General features: G+C 40.6%; 1 protein-coding gene and 1 long non-coding RNA gene across 2 annotated transcripts in view; both read left to right on the forward strand.

Moving 5' to 3' along the window:
* Nucleotides 1-17729, forward strand: part of LOC145468489 (uncharacterized) — an 88445-nt gene extending 70716 nt beyond the window's left edge. Inside the window, exons 5-6 of the long non-coding RNA XR_014042208.1 lie at nt 16645-16708; nt 17338-17729. This is a non-coding gene — a long non-coding RNA (uncharacterized LOC145468489). The remainder of the gene's footprint in view (nt 1-16644; nt 16709-17337) is intronic.
* Nucleotides 1-27446, forward strand: part of LOC145468481 (U6 snRNA-associated Sm-like protein LSm4) — a 102534-nt gene that overhangs the window by 40695 nt on the left and 34393 nt on the right. The window contains exon 5 of the mRNA XM_081452230.1: nt 15787-15885. The gene's annotated coding sequence lies outside the window, so the exon portion shown is untranslated. The remainder of the gene's footprint in view (nt 1-15786; nt 15886-27446) is intronic.

Below are 27446 nucleotides of genomic sequence, written 5' to 3' on the forward strand. Positions count from 1 at the left end.
GCTACCCCAGGGGCGGGGGAGAACACTCTGCGACGCCTGGCACTTTTTGTGTATCTGAATCATCCAACAAAAAATGACATCACATCCGGTAAAAAAGAGCGCTGAGCGGCAAAATCAAATTTGAACATGGCATAATCGTTCTCTCAGTAAGTAAAATGGTAATATTTTGCAATCGGCCGGATATTTTTAACGTTTTATTTGGCCACAATAAACAAAATTTTGTCTTCTTCCTCGTCATATCAGTTTGTTTGAAGGACAGGGTAATTATTTATTCAAAAACACGCTGTTTTGAAGGCGTGTTTTTTACGTAATGTGGCCATTTCTTCCTCGCTGAATTCTACAGGAGTCATCGTTTGTGTGGAAATAATGAATCCTAGGTAAGTTGTACTCAATTCAAATATCCTATTCTCTTAGGTAGGCATCACACTAAGAAAAATGCACAATGACAGGTTTCTAGACATGTGGGAACCTTATTAACAGAAGCGCCTTTTTTAAAATTTACTGTTGCCAAACACTCGAGAGTACTTGAGTGCTGTTAATCGTATCACTGCAAGAATAGACCCACACACATAACGCGCTTTGCAGAACTTTCTTGCCGATCGACACTAACACAAACTCGTGTGTTTGCTCATGACTCAAACTGATGCCATAAAATATGTTACGATTGGTTAAGAACCTTAAACAAGATATGTTTTCCCTAAGCAATCCCTTAATTGATAAACGCTTCGTTACAGGCAGGCCGTGAACCCCTTAAAAAAAAGTAAGAGGATTAGTTTTAACGGCGATTAAGTAATTTGGACATGTCGTGGTTTTTTCTCATTTATAATCAAATTTATTTTTCTGTTTCAACAGTGTTAGACGTCAGCAGCGCTAAGTTCCAATACCCCCCCCCCCCCCACTGAGGTCAAGCATGCACCTTTAATTTCTTCAAACCCTCTCATTTGCCCTGTTTGCAGACCAAGTTCCTCATCTATTAATCCCTGTCATATTGGCAACCCATTTTGAAAGGTTATTAAACAATTGTGCATTATATTTCAGTGTGCTTTCTCTTTGTAATCTTACATCAAGATATTTCAATCCCTAAGGAAATGAGAGAACACTAGCAATGTTGCGTGACGGCCGTATCTCAGTGTGCCCGCTCGCATATTGATTTTATTCAATGGCCGAACTATCCGAGGTTTAGAATGCGCCTTTCTTGTTTAAAATAACGTGCATTTCAAGGATTATCGATAGGCACTAAGCGCATATTCATACAAGGAGCTTTGGCGCGTGAATACGGTTTTGTATGTCGTTATAAATGCGGACTAGGATCGGACACTCTGTTATAAATTGCGACTATTTTCAGCGACGTTATGTGTTTATATCAAGATTAAGAAAGCTCTTATTTATTGAGACAAAGCTTCGTAAGAATATAAATGGTTTTTGAGCAGAATTATGCATGATTTCACTTGCCCCAGTCTGTGGTATTTAACACTTTCAGTGTTTTGGGTACCCAAACAGAACACTAGGGATTTGGGTACGGGGGTACCCAAAACACGGGGATACCCAAATCACTGTGACACCGCTATTGTGAATCGTGCCAAGGCCCCGCCGGCTAAGAAAGACAGGCTGCCCGGTGAGAGCCCTGGAACTCAGTTTAATTTTTCATTTCGTCTTTTAATTTGCACGAGGTAGAGTACTCGCTTCTTCTTTTAAACTTTAATTTGCCCAATGCCGTATCTACATTACAAGAAGTGTCTCCCAAACGTGTTCCAGACACTGGTGGAGCTTCATTCAAGTGCCAGAAACTGCAAGCGACCTCAAGATGGAAGTGTCATGGTACTTTAAGCTTTTGTTATATTGCTACTTTCGAGTACTCTAACGGTTGAAGAGATGTTACATGGCTTGAGACATTTATTTAGCCAAAAATAAATCGATATCTCGGAGTTATAGCTTAGTAAATCGAATTTTAGACCAGAATGTTTGATGGCGACCAGTTTTTCTTCACTAGTCCCGGAACTAATGCTCCATGAAAACCATAATTATAAAGGCGAAATTATTTGTCTTTGATATTATAAGGTCATTACTGGTTGTAAATACGTGTAAGTTCACGTTGAGTGGAAAATTTATAAGCTGAGCTTATCTACATACAAATTTGATTTTATAGTTCTTTCTTTTTTTAATAGCACAATACACCAGTCAGTGTTAAGCCCCAGGGTAGGGGATGGGGCATACCCAGGGGGATTTGACATTTTAGCCTTTTTTTCACGTCAAATTCTTTACCCAGGGGAAAAACACTGACGTCAAATACCCCTTTCCTTCTTCTTTGACAAATTCTTTGTATCCAATCACTGCCACAGCCTTCTTTTCTGTCTAGTTATATCCCACGCTTTGTGAAGAGGCATTTCTCCCAATAACAAGTGCCTTTTGAAGCTGTTTAGTCCAACACGGATTAATATTGAACAATGAACAGACGATGAACACAGGTGCGCACAAAGCAACTTCAAAAATGGTGCAGCAATCCAAAGGAAATCTGGGTAATGTTTTCAAGATGATGGGAGGAGGTTCCAAACTCTTGCATGATCTTGTCAAACTTCCCACCCTTGAGATCTTGTGTTACGTCAAATCTTTAACTATTCTCCACCCACAGGAAAGAAAATACCGTCAAATCCCCTGGGGATGCCCGACCCCCCTATCCTGGGGCTTAACATTGATTGGTGCATAACGGCATAAGTCAATTGTATGCAATGGAGACATATCTGCATTTTGACAGTCAGGTGTTGCTTTAGGTAACAGAAAATGATGGGAAATTTCTTGTACATGTAAATCCAAGTAATGGAGAACCCTCACTGGAAACCCTCACTCCCTCCCCTGCACCCTGAGGAAACATGAGACATTAGCCTCAGGGCAAAACCAAACAAGGATTATGTTCTACATGCAGGGGACGTATTTTCAGGTCTTACTCCCACCAAAATGGGGATAATGCCCCACATACAAGAAACCAAACAACTTCTTGTCTAAACTCACAGTATTTCTTTTAGAAGTGTGATTGACATTTTATGTTTTAGTGCTTCAACTTTTCCAGCACAAAATGCACAGCTGTAGAGGTTTCATTAACATTTTCAGCAGAAGGGCAACTGGTTTTTGCAGGTGGCAAACATTTTTGGAACTTAACTACTTCATAAGAAAAACTTTCTTCACGGTAGACTTTTTTCTCTAGATGGTCAAACCAGGCAGGCAAAATCATGCATGCCGCCAGTCAATTTGTATGGGGTCCAGCCTTTAATGAAACCCCTGCAGCTGCATGTTTCCAACGTAGTGGAGCACTTATTACCTGGCTCTCATTCCAGATCCTTTTCATACCAGGTTGTTAAATTGTCCTTCCTGCTGCTCCTCCCTGCTAAGTCAAGGCAACAGACCAAAATGTACTAATCCCCACCCCATAGGGCAAAGCAAAGGCTAAAATGTACTAATCCCCCACCCCATCATCATTGTACACAATATTATTGTTCCTCCTTCCAGTCCTTCGGGAAAGTATTTCAACTTTATACCTGTTTTCTCCTGTTTTGAAGTTTCTCTCTCGTCCTCTCCCAATAATAATATGGACAACCCCTTACTGGTTACATTTGATCTGTTTACAAGTAATAATATATTTTCTTGAGTGATTCTTGGAACATAATTTTGTGGGCATGAGGTTACTATTGTAATTGAAAAAGTAGACAGTAAATCACTTATCAAAGTGTCTGTATTACTTATTAGGCAAAACATGAAGCACGTGGATGTGATGTTATTGAAGTATTGAAAGAATAATGGTTGACTTCAGATACAGAGCTCTGCAAGTATTAAAGGTAATTTCATACAGTGAATGCAATTTAATGGAGTTAACAACAAAGAGTGCTTGCGTTCCCCTGGTATTCAGTAGTGTCGACACATATGTGCATATGTTGGAATTTCATGTGCTCGTAAATCATAGCCTGGCGTACGTACAGGAGGCATTTTCTGGCGTTTTTTGTAGTGTGGCAGCTCATCACCCAGGCAGTTACCCTAGGAAAAATCAACATTACAGGTTCTTTGTGTGTTTGCATAGTTTCTTTAGCTTGTTTTTCTTCTTGCCTTAATGAATCAGCTTTCGGGGTGGTCAACTAACAACAGTGCTGCTGCCATGTTGGATTCTTCGGCAACTTCCTCCATGGGTTCTTCAGTGGCAAGTTCTGTGGTTTCTTCGGCTCCAGTAATCATGTCTCCATCTCTTGTACTGACCGCTAGGGATCTTTCTCAAGCTTTCTCTCAAGCCCTCGGTGACTAGCTGCCTCAAATTCTAGTGGCCGTGAAAAACCAAACAAGTCAGGTCTCGGCGTCAAATGTCAATGCATCGGGAAGCGTGCTGTTGAGCGCATGTTCGCCTTCCTTTCCTGTTAATTCTTCACCAGGAATTGCTGCCAGGCTCTCCGCACGTAACATCGTTGTACCTTCGTTTGTTTCCACCTACTGTACGTTAGGTAATTTGTCCCTTTCACATCCATCATTGTTTGGCTCCCAAGGTGCCTCTAGCAGAAAGCTTCCCACCACCAGCCAGTTCTTCTCTCCAGAATTTTCCACACCCACCTTGGATCACTAAGTCACTTCTTTGCTGCACAAGCCTTTGGTTGTCGGCCCAGGATTTTCACCCATCCCACAGAAGCTGGTTATAAAAATAAAGGCTGGGCAATTTGTCGATCTACAGTCCTGCTACCCGAAAACGTCAAGGCCCAGGATTCCGAGCCCCAAATGAACCTCGATGGGAAACTGCTCATGTCTTTCAAGAAGAGGGTGTACATAAGAGATTACAGATGTTGTAACCTGGGTGGAAGCCTTTATGGTGTATATGTGGATCTTTTGTTGCATTCAGCCATCTAGATGGCAAGGCAGTACAAGCTCTTGATTTTGCAGACTGCTCTCCAGTTCTCCGGCAAGGCATGGCTCCACTATGACACAGCCTTTCGGAAAGATGCAGCTGTGTGAGGTCTGGTCGACTGGGCCGGTATGAACAATTATCTGTACAACTTTCATACCTGCTTACCCCAACAACAACAGTACCAGCTACAGTACCTACCATTTCATCCTTGCCTTCTAGATCGGCTCCCTCTTTGTCTATGTTCTGCAGATCCTGGAATAATGGCACTGTGCCTGGCCCTATGGTCAATGTATATGTAGGTACCATCACTGCTGTGAGAAGTGTGAAGGAGAGCATGCCAGTGTTAACTGCCCCTTTTGGGCCTCAACGTCGCATGCTCAGCCCTCATGGTCCTCTACCCCTCCACCGAGCAAACGCCTGCAGCGTTGAGACCGTCACCAGGACATCCACCTCTTCAGTGAACAATAGTGTACAGTGTGAAGGTGAATTAATCAACATGACACGAGCATGGAACAAAGAAAAATTCGGAGTCCTGTCAGGGACTCAGAATTTTCCTTTGTCCCATGCTCGTGTCATGTTGATTAATTCACCTTCACATTTCATTACGGAGCTTTAAATTCACCATCTTTATTAACTTATCACTACTCACGATGACTTCGATAGTGTTGATCCTAGCAGTATGTAGGACACCTGTCATATATGAACTCAGTTAAATGACCTTGCTCTCCATGAGTTCTTGTAGCTCAGTGGATACAGCACCTGCCCAGCGTTCGGGAGGTCATAGGTTCGTTTCCTGTCGGGGACTTAATTCACCTTCACATTTCATTACCGAGCTTAAAATTCACCATCTTTATTAACTTATCAATAGTGTACAGTTACGTCATTCATTTTCAACTTCACATAGTTTGTTTCCCCATCCTGTTAATGTTGTTGTGTCTTCTGCACAAGCTGCGCCAACAAGCAGCCAGCCCCAGGGAGTCCCTCTTTCCAGTACGTACTTAGTTGCTAGTACCTTTCAGCAAGATTTGGTCCTTCCTTCTAGGGTTACCACCATTGATGCTCAAAAACTTTGGAGTGAACTTCGTTTTCACGCCGATCAAGTGAAAGTGGATTATGTGATTACAGGTCTTATGAGTGGTTTTCGTCGTGGTTTTGACCCCTCGGTGGTGTCCTTAAAGTCTGCAGTCAATAATATGCCATCAGCATCCCTTCAGCCATTAGTGATCGATCAGTACCTACTTTGAGAACTTGAGAAAGGTCGTGTAGGAGGCCCCTTCCTTATCTCGCCAAATCCAAATCTCCACGTTAGTCGCTTTGGAGTGATCCCTAAGAAACACCAACCTGGAAAGTAGCGGCTTATTTTAGATGTATGTAGTCCATTGGGTCATAGCGTCAACAATGGCATTTTAAAAGAGCCTTTTTCTGTACAGTGCATGATGGTAGATGACGTTATTAATTAGTGGGATCATGCCCCTCAACTGAGGTACACTTCTGGCCAAATTTGATGTGGAAAGTTCTTATCGGAACATTCCAGTCCATCCAGAGGACCGCTATTTGCTTGGCATGAAATGGCAGGGTATTTACTTCATCGATATGGCTCTTCCCTTTGGGCTATGTTCAGCACCCTTCATTTTTTCGTCTGTTGTAGATTTGCTAGAGTGGATCCTCAGACACAATTATAGCTTGAATTTCCTCTTGCACTATCTTGACGACTTCTATACATTGGGTCCTCCCAACTCTCCTGCCTGCCAGAACAACCTTGATACATGCCTCCGGCTCTTTAAGGACTGGCGTATTCCTCTTCACCCGGATAAACTGGAGGGACCCTCTACCTGCTCAACTTTGCTCGGTATTGAGTTGGATTCCCGCACCCTCCAGGCTTGTCCTCCACATGACAAGTTTGAGTGCATCGCTGCCCCACTAGAATCTTAGTCTGCCAAATGGCATTGTAGGAGGAAGGAGTTGGAATCTCTCATTGACACCCTCCATCACGCGTGCAAAGTTGTTCCTCAGGGACGTACTTTTATATGGCTTATGATTAATTTACTGTCAGCATTCCAGTGAGACAACCATCCCATCAGGCTTAACCAAGAGTTCCACTTAGACCTTTCTAAATGGTGTGAAATTTTCATCTCTTGGGACGGACTTAGTTTTCTACTCTCCCCCACATGGGCACCTTTACCTGATTTCTCAGTGTCATCTGACGCAGCTGGAGCTTTTGGCTACAGTGCAATTTCTGGCCATGAGTGGTTTGTTGGAAAATGGTCCATCGCTCAACAACCTTTGTCAATGGCCTACAAGGAACTTTGCCCTGAAGTTGTGGCAGCTACACTATGGGGCCACAGATGGGCCACAAAATGGGTGGTGTTCTGTTCGGATAATATGGCGGTAGTCAGCGTTCTACATTCAGGCACCTCAAGGGGTCCAAACATGATGGTACTTCTTTGCTACTTATCCCTTGCAGCAGCCCGTAACACTTTTGCCTTTACCACACCTTATACACCTGGGCGGGACAATTCTATTGCTGATGCCTTATCTCGTTTTGACTTCAGCGTTTCCATCATCTAACTCCACATGCAGCTCATATGGCTACACCAATACCACCGTCGCTGCTGGCCCAGCTTGTCATGAACTGACTGGAATGTTCCAATTCTACTTGGCTAATGGCCTTGCCCCTTCAACTTGTCAAGTTTGTGGCTTAGCTCAATGCCAGTTCCTAGAATTCTGTATTCAGGATATTCCCTGTGATCTTGGTCACTCTCTCCCACCTGCCAGTGAAAAAACTTTGATGCACTTGTGTGCTCACTTAGCAGACTGCCTTCATCATTCTTCCATTAAGGTTTATCTATCAGTAGTTCTCTCCTTACACATTGACTATGGCTATCCAGACCCGCTTTCCAATTGTCATCAACTTCAGCATCTTTTAAGGTCCTTCCTCACATTTGCATTGCGCATCCTTACTGCGTCATTAGCGCGCTCTCGTGCACGCGCATATTGAAAACATGATGGATTTGCCTTGATACTGAGCTCTGTCACTTGAAAAATGGCTCTAGCTCACCAACGAGCATGGGCACCCCAATTTTTTTTCCAGTCGTCGTAATCAACTAATCATAAGCTTTGCGTGAGAAAAGACTGATCTAATTTCTACTGCTGAAAATTGAATAAATAAGAAAAATAGCAAATACACTGTGGTCTTTTCTATTTTGCAGTTGGTAACCACGCCAAGAAATTTGGTTCAAATTTTTAATTAAGGATTTAGCTTTCTGTCTGAATCAAACTTAAACGTTTATTTGTGGTCCGACACAATGTATTGACTGTAGTTTAATGCGTGTTCTTATGAGTCCGGGCTTACAAAGATGTTACAATTACTGGGAATGCGTTCTTATAATAAGCATTAAATAATGCAAAAATGGGGCATTTTCAATGCCTCACTGCTCCTTAATGAGCATGGGCACCCCCCTTTTTTATTTCAAAATTGAAGTTATCATATGACAAATATTCAGTGGACAAAGTTTGAACAAAAATCTATTTTCACTTTTATTTCAGAGGAATTACCTTAAGAGGGATTAAATGACAGCAGGTTTCAAAACTCCCTCAATGCCAGCCTGTGACTGCAGACCTTATGTGTGTTTTACACCTGTCCAGTCCTTGGATTTATCTAACCCGGACAATGTCATGCTGTGGGGGACCTGTTGCCTTGGCCTCTTCAGGTTCCTTTGAGCCGGGGAATTCACAAAGAATAGTTCTTTTGACCCCTCTGTAGACTTACCCCAGCCGATCTTCAAGTCAATTTCTCAAAGCTTTAGAGTGTTCATTAAGTGTGCTAAGACTGATCCTTTTCGGCATGTCTGTTTCATTTTCCTTGGCCGTGGCTCTGCACCTCTCTGTCCTGTCTCTGTGTCGACAAGCTGCCTTCCTCTTCATGGACCCGGTATTGGGCCTCTTTTGAGGGCCCTTCTATCTTCATTTCTGTAATCCACCTTACTGGCAGCTGGCATTTCTGATAAGTTCTCAGGTCACAGCTTTAGAATCAGCACTGCAACTCCGCTTGCCCAGAGAGGCGTTCTTCACCACCTCATTAAGTCCATGGGACGCTGGTCGAGTGAAACTTATATTTTGTACGTGCACACACCCGTGGGTACCCTTTCTATACAGTGTAGCTGGTAGAATATCTTAACAGGTATGATACTTACCTTAACTAATTGCGTTCAGTAGCTGGGTGCCTCCAGACTTGGGCATTGTTTGATGGGGCTCTGGCTTTGCCTCCACCATGAGCCCCATTCTCTCTGAGCTGGCCGTTGCTTTTCTTGGAGGTCCTTCGGCATGGCATGGGGGCTCATGGCCGGGTTGCCAGGATTTGCCAGCCATGGGAGCAGTCTTCATCTAGGAGCTGGCTGCCAATAGTGGAAGCTCCTCGATGTCTCAGGTCCCCAACCTCCATTTTAGTGATGCAGTTGTTAAATGCAGTTAAATGCGATTTAGCGGAGTTAACAACAAAGAGTGCTTGTGTTCCCCAGGTAGTCAGGGGTGTCGATACATATGCACATGTGTCGGAATTCCATGTGCTCATGGATCGTAGCATGGCATACATACAGGAGGCATGTCTGGCGCTTTTTGTTGTGTGGCAGCTGATCCTCCAGGCAGTTCCCCTCCCTCGCCTTTCCCTCCCTCTTTCTATTGTTTCAACAGTGTGATGGATGCCTGTTTCTCTTACTGTGTGGGGGCTCATGGCTGGGTTGCCAGGATTTGCCAACCATGGGAGCGGTCTTCATCTAGGAGCTGGCTGCCAATAGTGGAAGCTCCTGGATATCTCAGGCACCCAACCTCCATTTTAGCGATGCAGTTGTTAATGGTGTGTATATAAGGAACTACCTAAATCAAGGGGTTAATTACCTGGAGAAAGCAACTTTGCAGTATTCATAGACTATTCACAGTCCCCTATTTTTCCGTGAGATCGTAGATGTTGATCGTTGAGTTTGATGGGCTGCCATCTTGGTCTCTTGATGTGAGTGAAACTGGGGAGAGTTCAAAATGCCCGTGGGTAGGGGTGATGGGGTTAATAATGTGGGGGTGAACTGGTGGAAAAAATGGGGATTTTTTCAGCCCACTGTGCCCTCCACCACCCCTACCCACAGGCATTTTGTAGTCTCCCCAGTTTTGCTTGCATCAGGAGACCAAGGTGGCGGCCTGTCGAATTCAACAATCGACATCTACGATCTCACAGAAAGTTGGGGGACTAGGAACAGTCTACAGTATTCATGTTGCAGCATTTTTATACATTGTTTCTATGGTTATTTTTTGGACTATTTTCTTAAGTCCTAGAAATCTTAAATACAGTTCTTAGTGGCAAAATATGAACTGTAGAAAGTTGCTCTTTAATTAATACATGTATGCATTGCTGGAACAGTTTCTGTTGAAAAAAATTATTTTTTTAAAATTATTGTTGAAATCAATTTTCAATGTTGCATGTAATAACCTCCACTCAAACGTAAACAACAACTGATAAGTCTCTCACTGAAACAGTTTCATTTATTATCAGGCAAACAAGAAGCAAACAACAACACAGTAAGATCAATGGAGGACTCAGATACAGTTAGATCAGGTCAGTTTGTATTTCTGGTATCTATAATGTTGTTTGCAAGGGCCTACACTTGTACATATTAAGTTATCTTATTAGTTCTAATTCCATCGGTTAAATTTACAACGCTTATATGTAAGTATACTTACTAGCAGTAAGAAATTGTGAGAAGCTCAACTTGTATAAAAATATTTAATAGATAACAACAACAAGAAAAAATGGAAAATCTTTTTTGATATAATCCCCAAAAAATATGGCTGTCAAAACTTTTTTTCCTACAACCTCAACGTTAGAGTCACCTTATCAACAATAACAAGTTCGGATGCCTTTTTAAAAGAACTATTAGGAATCTGGGCAGAAGTTAACTTTGAACATGATTTCAATAACATTGAAAGATCGCTTTCTGGATCAACAACTTTGGCATACACTGTAACTCCCTAATAAAGATAGCCAACAAGACAGTTTTTTTTTTTTTTTAAATTGGTTCACTAAGGGAATAGCTCGGGTGACACATGTTTTAGGACCAGACAACAACTTTCTCGTTAAATGATTTCCACTGTAAGTATGAAGTAGACCCTTGCCCTCTCAGCTTCTACGGATTAATATCGGCTGTAAAGTGACTAAGTCTCTTCAGACTGATTCTAATTTTCAAGATTTACAGAACACCGACCACGAATATGAGCCACTTACAACAAGAATTTTACAAGTCAAAAAACCAACTGCATGTACATTAATATATAAAAAAACTGATTAGTAACAAGAGTTTAACCCCAGAGTCAAGTCAAAAGAAGTGGCTAGAGGATTGTGACCTACCAATGAATGAGAACATAAATTGGACTGCTGCCTACATGTATCTTCTAGCTAAAAAAAATGCACAAAGAGCACTAAGCTGGTAGAGTTTCAGCTGAAATTCTTACATAGACGTGTACCAACCAATAACTTCTTATTTAGAATAGGTCTACAGGGCGATGAAGTGCAGTTTTTGTCACACCTCCTCTGAGTCAATAATTCATCTTTTTTGGTCACACCACCAAACATCTCACTTTTGAAATAAACTTACTGAATGCATGTATGGCTGAAAAACTTAAACTTACTTCTTAGAGATTAGGCTTTGACAAATATTATTGCTTTGGGTCTGAGGCCAGATATCTCTCAATTTGTGCTTCTTATCAATTACCGGTACTGCTTTCTCTTAACAAGATATCACATATGGCTTGCTAAAACAAAAGATGATCATTCAAATCTTGCGCACTTCATATGCACACTAAAATGACAGCATGAAATAGAAACAAAATGTGGAGACACAAAGAAATGGAAAGCTCTCACAGGATATATGAGGATTTAATTAATATTTTAGATTATATTTTTGATACCTGTCTGTATTTATCTCCTACCCATTAGGCTATTTCTAATCTCCTGTCAGGTGCATAACTCATTTTACGTTTAATGTACCACATACCTTTGGTCTATTTTTGATGCTTTTATAGAACAACCTCAAGCTGTTAAAAATGATAATTATCTATTTTTCTTCTTTTTTTCTTTACCCCTTGTTGTCACTGTATTTGTCAGTACTGTAGTGTACTGTAAGTCATGTACTAGATATTGTAATTGAAGGGGTGAGTGCAAAACCATGCTAAGTGACGATTTGGGTGAAAAAAAAAATTTTCGCAAAAGGGCTTGAATTTTTGCACGTGGTCTTCAATGTAATAGAAAAACGCGGCCCTGTATTTTTGTCGCTGGTTTTTGCTTCGTTTTCGAGTGATAACGTATGGAAAAATACTTGGCTTTTCCTAGCCATGTCTTTAGGAGTTTATTTGTTGAACAGCAAACAGGCAGACTGTTTATAGTGTATGAAGTCAAAATCAAATCTCACAGCATATATAGAGCGGAAATCTGGGAACAGATTGTTTACGTCGGGTATTGTGACGTGAGCACAACACGTGACTCGATCGAGAGTCAAACGAAATTCATCAAACAAAAAAGAGATGTGCCGCATTAGAGCTCTGTCAACTAATATCTTAAGCATTGTTTTAAAGTACCTTGTGTGCCTGCCTGGTGGTTGAGAGACATCATAAAGTCTCAATAAACCCGCAAGTCATCAGCACATTTTAAAGAATCAAAATGTGTTCTGAAACTTCGAAGGCAGCTGATATACCGTAATCGTGTTATCGGCGTTCGAAGTCAGATCAAGCCAGGCAGCAAAGTCCAAGAGCAGTTCTTGCCCCCAAAAAATACCCTCTGGTGAGTCGTGGCCCATTTGCCAAGCGTTGCTAGCGTCAAAGTTTGGAAAGCGAGAACTGGTTTTAGAGTGATAAAATTTGTCTTGTATCGACCGCCATGTTTTCCCGCGCACGAGGTGTAAAGACCCTTCCCGGCATGCATTGCGATCACGTTCTGCGGACGTTTCTCGAACTGGTAACTAGATTGTTTAAACATAAGAATGGCCAACAAGTAGCGATCGATTGTAACATAGATCTGTGATCCAGGTTGCGTTGATTTTATTTCAAATCGGCATGATTTGTAGTGTTTTGAGCTTCTGGGATCAGCGGACATGCAGATGTATGGAGACCTGTACGTTGCGGAGAAGGGTTAATCTGTTAATCTGTCAGCCCTATTTATAGCGTGTTTTCATGTGAAATCAACATCATTGAGCTTATGCGCTGCGTGAAATTGACATTTTGCTGGTTTCTAAGTGAAACCAACATCCTTGCCGTCACGCGTTAACATGAAATCAACATTTTAACCTATTTAGACCTGAAATCAACATCATTGAGCGTATGCACTGTGTGACATTGACATTTTGCTGGTTTCTAAGTGAAACCAACATCCTTGCCATCACGCGTTAACGTGAAATCAACATCATTGAGCTTATGCGCTGCGTGAAATTGACATTTTGTTGGTTTCTAAGTGAAATCAACCTCCTTGCCGTCACGCGTTAACATCAAATCAATATTTTAACCTATTTAGACCTGAAATCAACATCATTGAGCTTATGCGTTGCGTGAAATTGACATTTTGCTCGTTTCTAAGAGAAATCAACCTCCTTGCTGTCACGCGTTAACGTGAAATCAACATTTAAACCTTTTTTGACCTAAAATCAACATTTTTGAGCTTATACGTTGCGTGAAATTCACATTTTGCTGCTTTCTAAGTGAAATCAAAGTCCTTGCGGACGCGGCTTGCCGATCCTTTGTTATGATAAACCGAGGTGAGACTTCGACTTATAACAAAGGCTTGGCTTGGCTATTACAACAAAGGATCGGCTCTGTTTATCATAACAAAGGCCCGGCTTCGTTTATTTGAAGACCTCGGCGGGAAAAGGGCGCTAGGTATTTAAATCAAAAGTGAACTTTGTCGAAAACGCTCCAAATTTCGCATGCAGTTTTGTTTAGGTATGTTTAACAATGTCCCGTATTTTTTCCGCGAAGCTTCGCTTCGTTTTCGAGATATTGCGTATGCAGAAAAACCACTCGGTTTTCCTAGCGGCGTCTTTATAAACAAAGCAAAAACCAGCGACAAAAATACAGGACCACATTTTTCTATTACATTGAAGACCACATGCAAGAATTCAAGCCCTTTCGCGAAAATTTTTTTTTTCACCCAAATCGTCACTTCGCATGGTTTTGCACTCACCCCTTCAATTTAAATAGTGTAAATAATTAGAGCAATATAATGTAAATAGAGCTAGTGTTGTAATTAGTGTAACTAGTGTACTGTTCGTAATTGTATTGTAAGCATTGTATTCCCTTGTGTTATTGCAAATAAAAAAAAAAAAAGAAAAAAAAAACACTCATACTAACATGTATCTCTTATCAGGACAAACAAGAAACAATGAAAAAAATATCAGTGGAGGAAAATACCTCAAACACGGCGGGTCAGTCAATGTTTTTCTTTATATGTCATGGACTAGTGTATCACTATTATTTTAGTCACCTTGAGGAACAGGTACACAGTGTACATGGGTGTACATGTCCCATAATAGGATTAAATTCAGCCTTGAGAATTATCCAGCAAGTTGCAGTTTTTGACAGGATTGTTGCTAAGTTCAATGATAGCTGTTGTTGTCAAGATTATTTGGGAGCATCCATGCTCTTTTTTTTTTTTTTTTTTTTTTTTGATTGCACAAAAAGAGTTCTTTGGGTGCTTTCCCCCCCTCCCCCCCCCCCCCCCAAGGATTTGGCAGCTAAAAGTGGTGCTTCTTCTCCTTGTAACAACAAGTAATTAAAGCTGTTGATCTTTCAATTGTCAAAAAAGTTCTAGTTTCTTTATAAGTATTGACCTTCATAAACTAAAGATAGCCTGCATAGCAAGTGTTCCTAAGCCAGACCATGGAAAAATTGATGAAGCAGGGGGTGGTGGGGTGAGTGAGGGAATGCTAATACCCACAAACCCCATGATTCTGAAAAACGCCCACTGAATTCAGTCAGTTTACAATAGGCGTTTTTGTTTTGTTTTTATTATAACAAGCATGCGTTTTAAACAGGTTTTAAAACAGGTTTTTATGTATGCGACCATTAAACCCTGTCTTTCTTAAGCTCGAAATATGTAATTCTCCTTACTAGTCACATAAACTCCCTTTAAAGCCAGTTCTGAGAATTTTACTCCCCACCAAATGTACTCAAAACTAGCAGTTAGTGAACGAATAAGACTTGCTACAGGTACATGTGGCTTTTTGCTTGCGTTATGAAGAACGACTTGTTGACAAGTGTTATTAGGAATTCAAGGATTAAAATCTGTTCTGCTAATGTCTGATATAATTATGGAGAGCATTTCTGAGTGATTGTGTTGCAAAACTTGAATTGTAGAACAAGATATGGACTATAAATGATCCTAAACTTTGAATCAGTACATGAACTTGTACAATACAATGGAGTGACATTCATTTTATGTCTGTGTTTCTCTTGGGCATACATTTCAATGACATTATGTCAGGCATCAGAAGGCATGGTGGCCTCGTGGGCAGTGTGCTTGACCCTGAGGGGTGTGGGTTTGAGCCCTGGCTGGGGTCATAGTGTTGAGCACTTGTGAAAGACACTTCACTTTCACAGTGCCTCTCTTCACCCAGGTGTATAAATGCGTACAGTTGAATTTAATGCTAGGATAGCCGTGGGATAGATCAGCATCTCATCCGAGGGGGACAAGTAGAAATACTCCTAGTCACTTCATGCTACAGAAACCGGGATCTTTGGCCTACTGGGAACTTGGCTCATATGCAAACTTTACTATGTCTGAGGCACCTATACTAAACCAAAAGAATAAATAAATTACAGACTTTATTTTGTGATGTATGAATGTACAATATTGACACTGGCAAAACTTTTCTTATTTTTCACAGCTGGTAGAGCTAAAGAATGGAGAGACATACAATGGACATCTTGTAAGCTGTGACAACTGGATGAACATAAATCTAAGAGAACTCATTTGTACTTCCAGAGTAAGTTTCTTCAGCAGCAGCTACAGTTGCTGCCCTTGTCTGTATTATTTTTAATTATATGTATCCCTGCAAATATTTGCTGAAATGTCATTGCATACATTAAGTGCAATTTTGCAGGGGTTTCATTAAGGGCCAGGCACAGGGCAAATTGACCAGATGTGAGGATGATTTTACCTACTTGGTTTGACCATCTACACTGTAGCAGAAAGTTTTTCTTCAGCAGCAGCTACAGTTGCTGCCCTTGTCTGTATTTATATTAGGTGTATCCTTGCAAATATTTGCTGAAATGTCATTACATACATAAAGTGCAATTTTCCAGGGGTTACATTAAGGGCCAGGCACAGGGCAAACTGACCAGATGTGAGGATGATTTTGCATACCTGGTTTCACCATCTAGAGGAAAGTTTTTCTAATAAAGAAGTTCAATTCGAAACATATTGCCCACCTATGAAAACCAGTTGCCCTCTTGTTGAAAATGTTTTATGAAATCTCTTTTGCCATGCTTTGATCACCCTTTGTTAAGGAGATGACCTCTGTTTTCTCCTTTCAGGATGGAGACAGGTTTTGGAAGATACCTGAATGTTACATCAGGGGTAGCAACATAAAATATCTTAGGATTCCAAGTGAGGTGTGAATAGATTATTGAATAGAATCATCATCCTTTGCTTTTAAGTATCGCTAATGTTGACAGGTTTTGGCCTTGACATCATAACCAAAATCTGCTCAGCGAAGCTAACATCTTTGGCATCTTGCATGTAGGTTACTGACATGGTGAAAGACGAAATGGTAAAACAAGGAAGAAGCAGAGGCACAGGAAGACCAGGCATGACAAATTACAGGACACCTGCATTTTAAACCCCTACTGTTCCTCCAAAGAAGGTCAAAGGGCAAATATAACATGAAACTACATGTTCTGCTAAGTAGTGGTCACACATTTTCTAAGGGTTTCATCCACAGACTTAAATAATACAAATAGAATGGTCACATGCTAGGGTTTCATGCACAGACCTAACAGTTAGAGCCACCTTGTACAGCATAATAAACAGTACCACATGAAAGTACTGCTCAATAGCTTTCATTTGAATGGTCACACACTAGGGTTTCCTCCACAGACCTAAAAGGTAGAACCACCTTTTACAGCTCAATAAACAGTACTACATGAAATTGCTACTCAATGGCTTTCTTTTTAATGGTCACACACTAGGGTTTCATCCACTGACTTTTAAGTTAAAAAGCATTAGAACCATCTTGTACAATGTAAAAACAGTGCCACGTGAATGTACTGCTCAGTAGCTTTCATTTGAATGGTTACCCTGTGGTTTTGTCCATTCTGAGTCTACAAAAAAGCTACAGAAGGCAGTCCTGCGAAGATAGCATGGTTAAGAAAATCCCATATGTACTGATTCCATAAAAGTGCTAGTTTTCACTGGTTTAAATTTGTTTCATCATTAGGGCGTGGTGGTCGTGGCGGAGGTGGAGGCCGAGGAGGTCATAGTGGAGGAGGCGGTGGTGGAGGGGGCAGAGGAGGCTCATTCAGTGGACGAGGGGGTGGAAGAAGGGGTGGAGGAGGGGGCCAGAAGAGAAACAGAGATGATAGTGCTGGAAAGTAACTTAACACATCAGTGATGTTAATAGCTTTGTTATATACATGTATAACCTCAAGGTCAAAAAACAGAAACTGTGTAAGCCTTGTCGTCTGTTGACTGAAGCCACACGGCACAGGAGCCTTGCAGAGTCTGGTTACTCTGCTAAAAAGGTCTGGGTAACAAGCTCAACAGTGCTGTTTGAGGCGACAGTTGAACTGACCAAAGAACTGTCAATAAAACATACAAGCTCAAGTCTTGTAAGACAGTTTCTTTTCTTTTTTTTCTGTGAATGAAGTGATTTTTATTTGCTAAAGACACATTAACATGAGGGTTCACATGAGTCCGACTTAAAGATAATGTAAGCTAGCACCTTTCTTTCATTATAATTTCAAAACTCTTATAAACAAATTTGGATTTAAGAATATATATATAAGATTCTCGAATGAATATACTTTTTGCCATGTCGTTTGTGTCGCATTCAGAAAGTTTACAGAGTAGTGCGAGGCTGTTAAAAGCCGCAACTTAGGTATGACTCCTTATACAACTGGATGACTGGGTTGGATAAAAAGTGACCAGGGGCCCCTTTCTCGAAAGTCCTGGTAACTTTACTTATCTGAAGCCATGTTTTTAACAAATTGACGGAAGTTTTTCGTGCGTCTGTCCTGTTATTGATCATGTATTTCGTCATAACATTGTCAAAGTAGCCGTGGATCCACGAGGGAATAGCCAAGTGTATTCGCAGACTACTTTGACGATGTTATGACGAAATTCATTGTCAATAACAGGACAGACACATTAAAAGCTGACATCAATTTGTTTTTTACGAGAACAAATTGTCAAATTGTCCACTCTCGGTCGTTGATGCATCGCATAAATTATAAATTCATGTGTTTGTCCGCTTTATGACAATAAAAATTAGCCAATGAACGCACCAGAATTTCTGTAGTTATTGTATAATAACCCACTGACTCCCGTGCCGCCTGTAACCGGCCATGACGAGCGTTGGCCTTTGTTTCACTTCTGACGTTATCACCTTTGACCAAAATTGGCATCACTTATACTCCTTAGTGAAATATTTTTTAACTCGAGAGGATGATCAGATGAGGGAGGGGAGGGTGGAGGGGGTTGATGAAGGCATGGCCCCTCATCTGATGGTTATTATAAGCTTCTCCCAGTTGCCATTTACAACCTGGTCCAAATGTTTCTGTTTCTGTCTTACAACTTAGCTAAAGACCGTAGGCATCGATTTTCATTTTGGGGAAAAACAAAATCTATTTATGAGCTGTGTATTAAATCAAACCAGTAAAAAGATTGGACAGGAAGCCGACCCCTCAGGCCCACTCCACACTACACCGGAGAAATTTGAAAACGCAGCTTTATTTCTACGGTTAGTCCTACCGTCCAAACTAATCCGTCACGAAAACGGAGCTTTTCGAAAACACTCTTCAAACCGGAGGAATTTGAAAACGACGCCTTCTCATCAGTTCGTGTGGACGGAAAACAATTTGAAAACGAAGCATTTTGAAAAACGATAGCGTCACGATAATCATGTGATTTTCCTGACCGAGTAAATCCAAAATGGCGGTGATTGTTGCGTTTTTAAACTCCTCCGGCGTAGTGTGGACGGAAAACATTTGCTGCGTTCTCAGAATGAAGCCTCCGTTATCAAATTCCTCTGGTGTATGGTATGGACAGGGCCTTAGCATAGGCTTACCAAAAGACCGTAAGACTCTGAGGACATTCTCCATCGTCTCTGAAAGTTTACTTACATTGGTCAGCTAGAAAGGTCCGTGTTACTGAGGCAACAAGGGATCATATTCATGACTGGTTTTTAGGATGGGCCTATAACCTTGGAAAAACAAAAGAAGAAAGAAAACTCTGCAATTTAACTGGATGTATTAAAGGAGCTATGTCACGGTTTGCGCATTTTCAAAAGTTTAGCCTAAGTTTTTCAAGTTCGTCCGTTGTATAATCCGTGTCAATCTTCTCCATCCTTAGCCATCCTTGTTTCTTTATGGTTTATTATTGTCTTTTCAGTCTTTTTCTATCTTTGTAAATTATTATTCTCAGGTTTTCTTAAATTTAAAGTTAATTTTGCATGAGGCCAAAATAACTGACACAAAATGTATTTTCCGCTGGTATGTAAGCAATTCTTTCCAGGAGTTTCAGTGGCACCTTTTGATTGGCTATTGCATACCATATATTCACTAGCACGAGGTGCTTCTTTCTCTCGCGCGCGCTTCAGTTGCCGACGTGTTTGCCCTTCGTTTTACTCGCTGTAACGTCCGACTCGGAATCTAACGTTGAGAGAAGGAAAGAGAAAGAAACACCAGAGAATACTAAACCTCAAAGTTCAGAGCTGATGGACGAAGTATTTTCCTTATTCAAGGGATATCTTAACACACAACTCGAAGGCCAGGGAAAGCTGATAGAAGATCAGTAGGAAATAGAGAGGTCCGCTTCAGAATTTAAATTCAAGGGTAATAGAAAGCAGTTTGAGGTGAACGCCAAACTAGAAAACCTTCTTTCCCGAATAAAGACCAGTGCTGACGACCCTGCTCAAGTACATAGTTTGTCTCAGGAAGCACAACAAATCATTCAAAAGAGGCAGAAGATAATAAAGATTGCTGATCGCAGCAAAGACCGCTGGCTAGTGGTTCAAGAATATGAGTCGGATGACATTGCCTCGAACTCGGAGACGAAAATCGCCTCAGGAAGGCGAAGAATGCTGCGGACAAAAAGAGGAAGGATTCCGACAAGTTTAAGCCGGGTACTTCTACGCGCATTAAGTCTGACGGTGATAATCAGCTTTTTCGCGGTAATATTTTTCCTTTCTCTGTTTTATTTTGTTATTTCTCATGAGGTTGGAATGCCTGAGCATCCAACCATGAAACAGTGTTGGTTGTTTTGAATGTATTGCATGTAAGAGGAAAGTAATTTACGTTAGTTTGAGCAGAGCGAATTAGAACGTAAATACTGTGACTGAGCTCCTTTAACCCTTAAAACTGACAGAAAAAGAACCTAATGTCTGGATTGGAACAAGAGGGCAGAGGGGTTACAACAGTCCCGCAGAATTAGGGGCTTAAAGTTATTTTCAGCGAGAAACAGTCAGGGCAGAAGATAGAAGATCCCACCCGTCGCTTGCAAGGGTAATTGCTGTCGAGCCTTAGCGAGACAGCAGCCTATTCTTGCCAATAGCGGGAAAAATTCAAAATTTTTGTCGGATGTAAGATTGCAAGCATGCGCAGTCGATTGTTTTTTATTATCCAGGCTATCGAAGATCATTGTCTATCAGGTGGACTGGGTACTAGCGAGGGTTCCAGTGGCGGCCATATTGCTACAACTGAGTTGCACCTTGTACTGTGTCATTGTCGTTTTTTCTATTTTGAATAATATTTGGGCAGCTTTCCGTCGCGAGTTGGTAGTTTAGTTTTCAAGGGAAGTTATTTTTCATTTCTAAGTTGCTCTGTCGCGCAGTTTATTGTTACTTTCCTCCCTTTCTTCGGAATTTAACTCAAGGTTCCTATGGAAAACCTGGAAAGTCATGGAATTTTTATATAATTTCATTTTCAGGAATGGAAAGTCCTGACATTGAAGTTTGGGTCATGGAAAGTCGTGGAAAAGCAATAAACTTGCTGAGAATGAACAGGCTAAAAAATATCAAAAGTTTGAAAAACAGCAGACAAGTCAGGAAACCAGATAATTCCAGTAAAATAATTAACACTAGCATGCATTTAGTACGTCATAATGTGGGAAAATACCTTAAATAATAGACTGTTTTGAGAACAACTGCTCAACATAAGTCAGGGAAAACTCGGAAAGATCATGGAAAAGGTCAAGGAAAGTTCTCCACCATACACATTTTGGATTTATAACATTTTTTCACGTCAACAAGAATTTTCTAATCGTTGCTGTATTTGATAATGTCTTTGGAAATATTCTTTCTTGATGAATGAGTTAGAGGTAAAGTTTATACTATTTTCTCTCCTACTCCTGGAACCTCGTAAGCACATGCAAGTTTGAATTCTGATCTTATACACAAACACAATTAACAGGATGTGTGTTCACTCAGTTTTCGTCAACCTATACTACATCGAAACTAATTTTCTTTCATACACAAGTACGGAGATAAGATATAAGCCCCATTTACACGCGCTAAAACAACACGGCACGGCACATAATTGGCAACATGCTGCCCATTTTCGGGCACGGCACTCCAAATTCTCCTCGTGTGAACGTAACGGTTCCAAATGAAATGTGGCACCAGTGCCTAAAATTGTTGGGGTGCAGAGTCTACCTCTTGGAGGCACGGGTAATCGATGCGCCGTGCAGAGATTTACGTTCGTTTAAATGCTCTCCCGTGAGGTTCCAGGTCTTTTTGTCATAAATCTATCCCTGGCGCATGCTTAACTCTCACAAAAAAGGCAGGAGAAGAGATGCAAACACGTTCCTGTTCGGCAAAAAAACACCAGTAAAAAGGGTGGAATGAGCTGGCCCAACAAGGCCACACGCTTAGCATTAGCAGCTCGGCGTATTATGTATGGTCTCTCGCCTCGTTATTTTATTTTCTATCTCGTTCAAAATAAATTGAAATGTTTCTCTAGTAGTCCGGAAATTTTCAACAAGTACCAATCTCATAACGCACAGGACGGGCCTGTTTTTTTTTTTTTCTTTTTTTTTTTTTTGAATTCAAAGTCCAGAGGAATAAATTAAACTGTGAGCAATATAAATCTCAGCTCGAGTCCAATTCTGTAGACTACTTTTCAATTATGTTAGGTTCTTGAAAAAAATAAGTAACTGTAGCGTCGGCGGTACTTAAAACGGTCGTGAGATTATGGATATCTTGAAGTTGTTAATTAGCACTTAATGACTGGTCCCGAGGGGAGCAGTGAATTTTGTTTCCCGAGAATCTCCGTGTTCCCCTCAACTTCGTCTCGGGAAACATTGAGATTCTCGGAAAGTTCACGGCTGATAGCTGAGAAATCGCCGAAAATTTAACTGAGAACCGACAGTTCCAGCAACCCTATTCAGCCCCCTCTCATTGTAATCGGTCAAAACAGAACATAGGAAAGTCATACGAACACGTGATGACGTAAACTCATTCGGGGAAATCCCTTTGTTCTTGTTTATTACCTAATCACCAAAAACGAAACGTGACTTCCTCATTAAATTAAAACAGGGGAATCCCTCCGTTCTTGTTTATCAGCTAATCACCAAAAACGAAACGTAAGTTGCTCAGTTAACCAATTCAGGGGAATCCCTTATTTAAGAAGGTATTTATCACCTATATCACATGATAACCTATTTATCACCTATATCACATGATAACTCACAGGCTTAATTGTCATCGCCATGAATATTGCTAACAGCGCTCACGGTGAAAAGAGGATAACTGTGAAACCCCATCGCCAATTCCAAAATAATAAGGTAAACTAAATGACTGACCAACTCTTATGAAATTGCAAACAACTTCTGAGAATAACGTGACACATCTGAGTCAGCTTGGAAATATTTCAGTTTTCAGAAGAAGAAGAAGAAGAAGAAGAAGTATACAGATTGTTATAATATTAAGGAGCCGTTCAGCAAACAACTACAGCAACCCAGTAATCAAAGAAACAAAGGCTGTGCACGTAATAACAACATGGTACTTGGTAAAATTCTTAACTATACTTTATAAAAGAAAAAAGGGAAATTCAAGCCAAATTCAGGGTTGTTTGTAGAAAGTGAATCACGAGGGTCTCTTTCTTTCAATTTCTATTTAGAGTTAAACGCTTTCTTTGCATTTTCAGCTGGAGCTAGTTGTTAAAACTGATAGACGCACTGAATAGTCTTAGATATTGCGAGATTCTTAACAACAAAGTAAAATGTAAATACATTTATTATATGGCTACCTCCGTGAGCGGGCAAGATGAATCAAATCCTGCGCTGTGACTAGCTACCCGAGCGGGCAAGATGGCTCCATCTTGCCCGCTCGGGACTACCCGCCGAGTCCCGCAAGAAAAATTTTCCCGAAAGCCATATAATAAATCCTTTATTAACCAAGCTTGTTCGGTCAAGATGGCTTGATATTGGCCTCGGTCTTTTTTTTTTTTTTTCCAGTTTATGGACCTCGACTCCGTTTCGGTTCATAAACACGCAAAAAGAGAACTTGGCCAATATCCAGCCATCTTGACCTCACACTTGGTCAATAACCCATACTTCTTACCCTGCACTCTCCTTGGCGTCTCAGTTGCTTAAGCTCCGGATTGCGTAGTACGTGCAGCCTTGCATGTGTGTTTGGTTCTCCCGTCGTTATCAGATAAAAAAAACCAGTTGTCTGATGATCTAGGTGGTTGGGTGTGGTCACAGGGCGTAACTCGCGCCTTTAGGATTGGTTGGAAAGGCTGAGTGGGGAGTGGTAGGGGGAGGGGGCGGGAAAGTAGCAAGGCTAATTCACAGAGCTGGTCACCTGTCAATAGCTCAGGTAAAAAATCAAACTCAGCCAGCCATTAATCCCCGTAGAAAATATTTTAACCGGTTAGGGTAGGTCACCCATAATCTTAAGCCCAGGATTTTCCAAGGCCAGCGTCAAACATAGTGATCTTGGGAGAAGATTAGATCACCCTCTCCGAAGAACCTCCCCCTGGAAAACAGATTTTTAATGGAATGATTTGTTTGAAGAAAAGGTGCCGTTAATACTGAGTGGAACTCCCGTGTCGTTTCAGTCATCTCATTGCACAATTCCTTACCCGTCAGCAACACAGACGAAAGAAAGTTATTAAAATCTTACACATTGAGTCATGCATGTATGTACAGTATATACAGTGAACTCTCGCCTTGCGGACACCTCGCTATTGCTGACAAAATCCAGATCCCCGGCAAAAGCTATAGAGGCTTGACTGGAAATGACTCCCGTAAATTACGGCCTCTCGCCATTACGGAATTACGGACACTTTCGTCAGGTACCAAAATGACAATTTTATTCTTTTGACTCTCGATGAAGCGAACATCACCTACTTCTCATATAACATAATTATATAAAATTACAGTCTGCGGTTCATCAATTGTCAAAAACCACTTCAAAAGACTTCTGGAATGTTTATCTTCATATCAATTCTTTTTTTATCGGCTGCACTATAGTCCTTGCTTCACAGACATTGTCTATGTTATTTTCTGCATGTTAAGGGCACTTTTTATCTCACATCCCGCTGTTACGGACCCCCCCTATTACGGATACTAAACGAAGTCCCCGAACGCGTCCGCTATAGCGAGAGTTGACTGTATCAAGGAAACAAACATGTACCTAAACTGCGTAATTGTAACTTAAATTGCGAATCAGAAAACTGAAACGCGAGGGGAAAATGAAACCTGCCTATCGTGTGGCAGTGAGAGATGCTATTAAAAGCCAAAAGAAGACTGTGCCAAAAGCCACAAAATAAGTGATGGGACTGGATACTGACTAAAAAGAATCACAAATGCCAGAATAGCTACTGTGGTCTTCAAATGTTAACTAGCTTCTCGCTCTACTTTTTTAATTAATTCGATACATGTTCAGCAGATATAAAAAAAGACTCCACAGCCCGTCGAAACCGAAAGCGTATCCCATGGTTCGAAAGTCTGATAATTTGTACGTCAATGTTATTTTGAAGGAGACGCTGTTTTAGCTGCTAGAGGCTAGAAATTTGAATTTCATTCTGATTTAGATTTCTCATCGAACGGTAAGTAATTGGTTTTTACCTCACATGTGCATCTACATTAAATTTGGTCGATAAAAATCGTAACATATCACAATAACTTTTTGAACTAAAAGAATCAACGATAACTATTGTATATTTAAAATAAACTATATCATTACTTGAACACAGCAGTTAGTGATATTTATAAATCGCAATTGGCCACTGAGAAATGTAAACTCGTCAAATTAACTGGCTGATAGTCAATGAGATGTTAGGCTTGGTAAACCTTGCCATACATTACATAAAATTGCTCAAAAATACAACATTACGTAGTGGAATAGAAAAATAATAACCTCTTTCAGAAAATTAATTCTGATGAGTGGGCGCTGAACGGAACATTTTTTTTTCTTTGAATCTCTGAAGTAACAAAATAAAAATAAGGATTTTGGACTTCTTTCTAGTCAGAAAGTTCTCCGTTTTACAGTTCAGTATCTTGGTGTTAATTAAATGCATTGGAAAGAAAACGTAAACAATACTTTGGTGATTCTTCTGTCACTTGATTGCAGGTAGAGTCCCTATTGCGATGTGACGTGGTGTTACAGGCCTTGAAAGGTTTTCTTTCGCAGTGGAAAAGGGAATTAAAAGTAGAGGTGAGTACTCATTTGATTTGTATCATCAGGTTCGTGGCAGCTCTGACAGTATTCATTTTGTTTCCGGTAGATATCCTCATCTACTCTCCTTTTATTTCTACATACATACACACTTTATTGAACCTCGCAAGTGGTGCTTTTCAGGAAAAATAAACTTAAAAAAGACTGAAACTGTTACAATGATTGTTAACCATACATTAGAAGGGATAACACGATTACGCATGTTGAGATTGCCTACAAAATACTTGTGTACACTGATTGTGTTGTAATCTTGCAAAACTGAGAACATAAAGCTTTTGTTTGTTTTACGTAGCTAGCCACAGTGGAGGAAAAAAGTCAAAGATTGATTGCCTCTAAGATATTTGATGTTGTTACTGTGCATTGAAAAGACTTAAATGACACTGATAATTTATTGTCCTTTTCAAAGGAACATCGATTTTGCTGATCAAGACTGAATTGGATTTCATTCTGATTTTGACTCATCTAGTAACGGTAAGAACAGTGAACTTAACCTAGTAGTTATAAGATATCGTCTATTCAATGCATGCCCTCCTCTTTACTGTACACAATTTTTTTTCCATATATATTTATTAATGAAGAGATGATTGATCATCGCAGTTATACACACAACTTAAGCAGTTGTGAAATTAAAGCCTGAAACAAGAAAAACAGAACCCATGACCTCTGCGATGCCTGTGCAGTGCTCCTGACCTATCAAGCCAGCTGGGTGCTGGTCACTCCGCTGTGAGTTCGTAATATGCCCGTAGATGATGAAGAATGTACATGTCTTTCTCCGCAGTTCAAATATAAGATCTTTAATATATTCATTTGTATATTTATTAATATTAAACACACATTGTTCTTAGGGGAAGCGCCGCGTTGATTGTCTGATTCGAACATCTCAAGCAACAATTAAAATAGTAAGTTGAAGCTATGCTCAGAGGATTATAAATAATACGTTTAAATTTATATTGTAGGAATTTGGATGTTGAAATCCTTGTAATTTCAGTTGCAGAAAATCATGCCTTAGAAGATAATCCTTATTGACTTTCAGTTTCGTGCACGCTGATCTTCCTCTGTGGGTTTCCTTTTTTGTGTTCATTTTGTTTGTGACTATCAGTTTTGCACGACTGTCACTCTCTGATTGGCAGCTACATGCGTTTATATTCATGTTTGACCTGCAGTTTTGTGCTTCTTCTTCTCTAAGCTCCAGTTTTCTGCGTTTATTGGACGCTTTGCGTCTAAATTTATCTCTGAGAAAAAAAAAAATCAGTTTTGCGGGTTCCTGTACATCTGTGACTTTCAGTTTTGTGAACTTATCTTTGGCAAATCAGTCCAATTACGTTTGTTTATATTTGTCTGTAAATTTGAAGGAATGTATGTTTTCTATGTTTGTCCGTGACTTTGAAGTTCTTGAGGAGTTAACCTTTGTCTGTAGGAGAGGGCAGAGTAGTCGAGTGGTTTAGTGCGCTGGGTTGGAAATCTTGAGGTGCTGGTTCAAAATAATCCTCCACCCTACCACTTTCTGGTTTTGTTCTCGGTAGTTCCGAGTTCAACTTCTCAACCACGTTGTATCACTAGCCAACTGGTCAGCCTCCCACAAGTTGGTATTCTAAAACGTTTGCGTTCCATTTGTAATGTTTGTTTATTCATTTACTGTGTCCTCAATT

Source organism: Orbicella franksi, chromosome 14 (assembly GCF_964199315.1).
Source record: "Orbicella franksi chromosome 14, jaOrbFran1.1, whole genome shotgun sequence".
Lineage (NCBI taxonomy): Eukaryota > Metazoa > Cnidaria > Anthozoa > Scleractinia > Merulinidae > Orbicella > Orbicella franksi.